Source organism: Myotis myotis, unplaced genomic scaffold, assembly GCF_014108235.1.
Source record: "Myotis myotis isolate mMyoMyo1 unplaced genomic scaffold, mMyoMyo1.p scaffold_m19_p_3, whole genome shotgun sequence".
Classification (NCBI taxonomy): domain Eukaryota; kingdom Metazoa; phylum Chordata; class Mammalia; order Chiroptera; family Vespertilionidae; genus Myotis; species Myotis myotis.
This window is the reverse complement of record NW_023416335.1, coordinates 207,760-214,905: the sequence shown is the minus strand read 5'-3', so window position 1 is coordinate 214,905 and position 7,146 is coordinate 207,760.

Sequence of the window (7,146 nt, the reverse complement as noted above, 5' to 3'; positions counted from 1 at the left end):
GAAACCCCATGTGCCTGAGGCTGTCCCCCGAAATCCCGTGTGCCTGAGGCTGTCCCCCGAGACCCCGTGTGCCTGAGTCTGTCCCCCGAGACCCCCTGTGCCCGGCTCTGAAACCAGGGCCTGGAGCCTGGGATGAAGCCCAGTGCCCGAGGGCAGGGTCCAGGGCGAAGGGGCAGCTGGCGGGCGTTGTGTTTCATGTTATTCCCTGTGAAGGGCTCCAGGTCGTCTGACATAGCAAGAATTTTATCCGAAATAATTACAGCAATTTAAATGTAATAATTACACACACACGTGACAGTCTGAGCTACTCAGAGCGCCGGCTGCTAAGGAATTCCCTGGGCGGGAAACGCGACGTCGTCACGCTCCGTGGGAAAGTGAAAGCGTGACCGAGCGGGTGTGATTGAGGAGCAGCCCCGTGGAGCCGTGTGTGCTGGGCAGTGTGAGCAGGTGCACTCCCGGTCACCTGTTGTGGCTGCTCTGGTGACAGGTTCCCTTTCTCACACTTCGTGGAAAGGAGATCAGGACCCGGGAGTGAGCGCGCACTGCGATTAGCAGGCATCAGGTCACAGCTTTGGATGAAAGATGAAGTTCAAGAGCTCAGCAAAGACACACACACACACACGCAAACATGCACACACATGCACAAACACATGCACACAGACACCACTCACGTGCACGACACACACACGCACAGAAGCACATGCACATACTAACACACACGCACCCACTCGGGCACACATGCACACACACATGCACACACGTGCACACAGCCAGCAGAGCCCGGGGAAGCCTTTGGCTCGGCAGCTGCTTCTCTGGCCTGGAGGTGAGGAGTCGGCGCCGTTGGCCTCAGAGAAGTAGTGAGATCTTGGGGGGATGGCATTACTGACCCACTCGCCTCCATCAGACTCCTGCCAGGAAGTGACTCCGCCTTCGCCGGGAGAGGCACCGCTCTCGGCCGAGCCTGCGTGGGTCGGCCGCTGCCTCTCCTGCTCAGTGCTGGGGGTGGGGGGCAGGTGCAGGCACGCGACAGGTGGACTGTCCTGGGCTCAGACAGGTGACTCCGACAGCGGGCGCAGCCGCCTCCTGTGCTGCGTGCGGGGCCCTGCGGACCGAGAGCCCGGCTCTTGCTGTCTCCTGGGCTCGAGGTTTTGGAATCACTTTACAGAAACCCTGTGGGGTGGACAACAGAGCCAGGCGGCCCTGGCTGGACGCGGCCGCAGAGCCCACGGGCGGAGTGGTCTGGGGCCAGGGCGTGGGATGGACAGCACACAGAGCCGGCACAGCCGTGGAGACACACCACCCAGCTCTGCCCAGGGGACCCTCCCGGTGACTGTCGGTGCGTGTTTGGTGCAGATTGTATGTGTCCTTCTGCCATGGGCGCAGCCCTCGCCGCTGCCTCCCTCCCGGTGCTGCCCAGCGACCCTGCTTGTCCTCCAGGATGTGCCAGCAGCGTTCACAGTGACTCACAGTGTCACCATTTGCACCGGCCTATCCATCACACTGTCTCTGTCCGACCCTGCTCCCTGGGGACGGCTGGCTGGGACAGGACGTCACTCCCTCGTCCAGCTGCTGAGTTCTCCAGCCACGGCCCTCTCAGCGCTCCGGGGGCTGCCACCATGCTCACCCCCCCCCACACACACACACACAGGTTCCGCCCCTCCATCTCCTTTTTCCCCAATTGACCCCCACTCCCCCAGCCATTCCCACCCCGGGCAAGCCCCCACCGCCCCAGTGCCTGTGTCCATTTGATATGCTGATGTGCATGCGTACAAGTTCTTTGGTTGCTCTCTCACCGCTCCCTCCCCCGCCATTTGTCTCTGGATCGATCTATTCTTGTTCATCAGATTATGTTGATCATTACATCCCACACATGAGTGAGATCATGTGACATTTATCTTTCTCCGACTGGCTTATTTCGCTTAGCACTTCCTTCCTTTTGCATTTGCCTGCCTTTCACGGGGCATTTGCTTCTGAGCCAGGAGGATGTTTTAAACCCACAAGAATGAAAAACGTATTCAAACAAGTCCACGGACGTGTGTGTTCACAGCGACACTGTTTCCAGTAGCCACAGGAGGTGTCCATGGCCTGATGGACGGACAAACACACTCTGGCACACACGCACGGTGGACTGTTATCAGCGTAAAGTGGGGGGAGGTGCTGGCGCCTGCTGCTACAAGGAAACCCAGGAGCATATGTTAGCCGAAGGAAGGCGGACACTAAAGGTCGCATGGTGTGTGATGTCACTTACCTGAAACTCCCAGAGTTGGTGAATCCTTGGAGACAGAGGTGTTCCCCGTGACAAAGGGGAGAGGCAGTGGGAGCAGCACCCCCACAACATGGGGTGTCCTGGTGTCCCTTGGGCACGATACAGTGTTACAGCACTTGATAGGGATCACTCACTTTTAAATGGTGAACTTTATATTGTGTGGATTTCACCTCAATTTTAAAGGAAGTTTTAAAACAAGAATTATAAGGGACTACCATGGACCATTGTAAGCCAATACATTGGGCAACTTAACTGGAATGGGCAAATTCCTAGATAGGCAAACCCTGCCAAAACTAACTTAAGAAATAGAAAATCTGAATAGATATCTAAGAAGAAAAGAGATTACGTTCATTTAAAAAAACCCCAACAGAATAAAACACCCTCAGAGGAACGCTCTGGCCCAGGTGGCTTCACTAGTAAATTCTGCCAAACGTTTAGAGAAGAGGAGACACCAACCCTTCACATATCGTTCTGACATCAGAGCGGGGGACTCCAGCTCATCCTATGAGGCCAGTGCTACTCTGATGCCAATAGCACGGGGAACGAATGACAGGCCAGTGTCTCTTAGGGATGTAGACACAGAGACCCTCCACACGAGACCAGAGGACCAAATCCAGCCGCATGTCAAAGGTCACACTGGGTTCAATTGGCTCTCTCCAGGAATGCAAGGTCGGCTTGACATCGGAAGGTCAGCTAAAGTAATGGACTACATGAATAGAATAAAAGGACAACAATGACGGGATCAGCTCAGTAGATGCAGCAAAAGTGTTTGACAGAATTCAAGACCCCTTCATGATGAAAACCCTCAACAAACTAGGAATGGGTGGGGAATCTTCACCCTGATAAAGGGCACCTGTGAAAGACCCAGCCAGGGAAAAGCCAGGTCTGCTCTCAGCACCGGTTCCACACCCACCTGCAAGTTCTGGCCAGGGTGGCGGGGCAAGAGGAGAGAAGGTGTCCCCCCTGGCCAGTGTTGCTCAGTGGTTGAGTGTCAACCTATGAACCTAGAGGTCACAGTTCAATTCCTGGTCAGGGCACATGCCCTGGATTGCAGGCTCGATCCCCAGTAGGAGGCATGCAGGAGGCAGCCGATCCATGATTCTCTCTCTCATCATTGTTATTTCTAACTCTCTCTCCCTCTCCTTTCCTCTCTGAAATCAATAATAATAATAATAATAACAATAATAAAGATAGAAGGTGTCCGCATTGGAAAGTAAGAGGCCATATTGTATCTGTTTTCAGACAATGTGAAATTGTCCTAAGAAATCCACTAAAAATTATTAGAAATAATGACTGAGTTCAGCCATTGAACAATTCGAAAGTTAAAAAAATAGTTGAGCCCTAACCAGTTTGGCTCAGTGGATAGAGCGTCGGCCTGCGGACTGAAGGGACCCAGGTTCGATTCCGGTCAAGGGCATGTACCTTGGTTGCGGGCACATCCCCAGTCGGGGGTGTGCAGGAGGCAGCTGATCGATGTTTCTCTCTCATCGATGTTTCTAACTCGTTATCCCTCTCCCTTCCTCTCTGTAAAAAATCAATAAAATATTTTTAAAAAATAGCTGTGGCTAGGCTGCTCAGTGATTAGCGCATCAGCCTGTGCCCTGGAGGGTCACTGGTTCGAGTCCCAGTCAAGGGCACGTACCTGGGCTGCATGTTTGGTCCCCGCCCCCCAGTTAGGGGGGTGAGAGGCAACCAATCCATTGTCTCCACATTGATGTTCTCTCTTCCTCTCCCCCCTCCCACCCACTCTAACTATCAATGGGAAAAGATATCCTCAGGGGAGGATTAATAATAATCCTATGTAATAGAAGCGTAATATGCTAATTAGACCAGACGTCCTTCCAGATGTCCTTCCAGATGAAGCCAGGGCTGCGAGGGCTGAGGCAGAGGCAGCCACCGCAGTGGGCGGGGGGCCGAGCCCTTTGCACGAATTTCGTGCATCGGCCTCTAGTAATAACAATAAAGGAATAAAGGAGCAAAGGAGATACAGAACTCCCACTCTGAACACTGTGAACTATTGCTGAAGGAAAGGAAAGCACATTAAATTAGTAAAACCACAGCCCTGTCCCTGGACCAGGTCACAGGACGTCCTGTTGCTGAGGGGGCAGATCCCCACCTGGACCCCCAGGTTTAGCGAGTCCCTGAGTCCCTGCCAGGATCCCAGCGGCTTTGGCCTCAGAAACGGACCTGCCAATCCTAAACTTCTCATGGAATTCGAGGAACTCGGTCCAACCAGTCTTGGAAAAAGAAGGATTTGCGTAACTTTGTTCTGTTCCCTTCAGAATGGAGTGTGGGTCCGGCTTAAACTGGCAAGAAGTGTGCACGTGGTGGGAAAGTCATCGATTCTGGAAGAGCTCGGATGGCCTTGTTTAGGTTTAAGGTTTGGGGTGCTTCTCTGCAAATCAGGCGATTCGGGGTTCACAGCAGAGAGGAGCCGGGGCCGCGGGGCTCAGGTGGCGTTTGTGTAAGTGTGCGCAGCTTCGGTAGGACGGACAGAGCGCGTCATCAGGGACAGCGTCTCTTTGCGGCGTTCCTGACGGCGGGAGACGATCGCTGAGGGCTCTCCGGGGAAAGCCGTGCGGCGGCGGGGCCGTGCTCTGATGATTGGCATTCGGAGTGATTGGTGTGGTGGGATTTAATTTGTTTGTAGATAAGCCTACCTAGAGGGACCATCACAGAACAGAAATCCCCAGCTTATCCAAACAACAGAAAATTAATTAACGAGGCAGCACTAATTAGCTTATCCAGTTTGCGGGCAGAGCGGGTGCCGAGGGCCGAGAGGGGGCTGGTGCTTGTGTGAGCTGGGGGTCGGGAGGGGCTGTTCCCGGACTCCGGGCAGTGGGGGGATGGGGGCGGGGTTTCAGGGGAACCAGCCACCTCTGCCTGCTGGGACCGGAGAGGACCTGGAGCGGAGAGAACACGCCCAGGCCTGGGTGGCAGGCAGGGCCGGGCCTGTCTCTGCCAGGAGGGGCCTTGGTCACCTGTGCGGTTCCTCTGAGTCCCCGTAAATGGGGGACAGCCACGTGCACCTTCACCCGCTTGGCATCAGGGCTGCCTTGCTCTGCGCCTCCCCATCCTCTTTCCTCAGAGAAACTTCCCTGCCTTCGAGGTAGCTCGTCTCCTGCCTCCTCCGTGGGCCTGTGCACCCCCCCCCCCCATGGTCACAGGGGCTGGGGTAGCGGACACCTCTCTCACCTGAGGGTGAGCCCTTTGAGGGAGGGGCTGGCAAGGAGGGAGGGAGGGAGGAAGAAGGAAGGAAAGTAGGGGGAAGGGAGGAAGGAGGAGGGAACGGAAGGAGGGAGGGGGAAGGGAGGAGGGAGGAAAGTCTTCGGGCTTCAGATGTCACCCGCCTCCCTTCTCCGAGGAGCCACTCCTGAGGCTGGCAGGCGGGTGTGGGTCCCTGTTCTTCGCCCCCTTTACTCTCAGGTTTTGTTCGCCTGCATGTGTGTCTGCCCGTGGAGTGGTGGTCCCAGCACCTGGCATGGGGCCTGCAACATGGAGGCGGGGGGGGGGGGGGGCTGTGGCCGCTGTGTCAGCTGATTCCTGGGGCGAGGGGGGACTGGGGGCTGGGGTGACCGCGAAGCTCCCTGCGGCCTCCCCGCCAGGGCCCGCCCTCCATGCAGGTGTGCTGAGCCTCACCTGCGCCCAGGGGGTGGGACTTCCTGTGGCAGCTCTACTCCGCCCCCCGATGCCCAGCACAGGCTGGGCAACTGGACAGGGGCCTACGTTGTTGCAGAGACGATGCGTTTCAGGCCCTCTTCACTCGGAGTGGTGCGCTGTGGACGGAGCACGTGCCCCAGGGCCCTGGGGGTGCAGCTGGGATAGAGCGCCCCGAGGGACAGACAGAGGGGCTGGGGCTGGGGAAGGGGGAGGCCAGGATTGGAAGTGGTCGGGCCTCGACCTATGACCCAGGAGGTCACGGTTTGCTTCCGGTCAAGGGCACATGCCCGGCTTGTGGGCTCGATCCCCAGTAGGAGGCGTGCAGGCGACAGCTGACCAGTGGTTCTCTCTCCTCCTTGATGTCTCCCTCCCTCTCTGAAGCCAATAAGAACGTACTTTTTAAAAGTCCGCGTTGCAGGCAGTTAGGCTGTGGCCGCGCCGCCCTGGGGGCTCCGCCGTGGGCAGAGGCGTTTCCTCTGGGCGGCTCGGGATGAGTCACGAGTTGACACAGAAATAGCAACTCCGTCCGTGGTGCTAAGAGACGCGTCCTCACCAACCCCGTGGTCCCAGCGACACACGGGCGCCTCGCCACAGGCGCAGAGGGGCCTATAGGCCAGGGCTGTTTCCCTGGCACCTTCGGGCAGACGGAGGGGGGGTGGCTGGCAGGGACAGGGCCTCTGACACAGGAGGTTCGGAGGGAATACTTGTGGCTCAGGGAAGGGGACCCCTGGGCGCCCTCCCCCGCGGGGCTCCCCCTAAGGCTCCTGTCCCAGGGGTGCCCGCAGCATCGCAGCATTGCAGACTGCTTGGTACCTTGGCTGTTTCATGCAAAAGCAACTTAGGTCAGTTCCCCGAGGCCATGATCGGGAGTAGATGTGGAATATGACCGAATACCCAATATTTTTATGTTTGTTTTCTTTATTTTTATAACTGGAAGCCAGCGGAGGATTTGGCTTCCTTTTTATCTTTATGTTTTATTGATTTTTACAGAGTGGAAGGGAGAGGGATAGAGAGTTAGAAACATGGATGAGAGAGAAACATCGATCAGCTGCCCCCTGCACGCCCCGTCCTGGGGATCGATCCCGTGGCTGGAATCGAACCCGGGACCCTTCCGTCCACAGGCCGGCGCTCTATCCACTGAGCCACACCGGCCAGGGCCCGAGTGCCTGTTTTAAAGACATTAATAAGCACTGGACGAGGAGGACGCTGCCTGCGAGGCC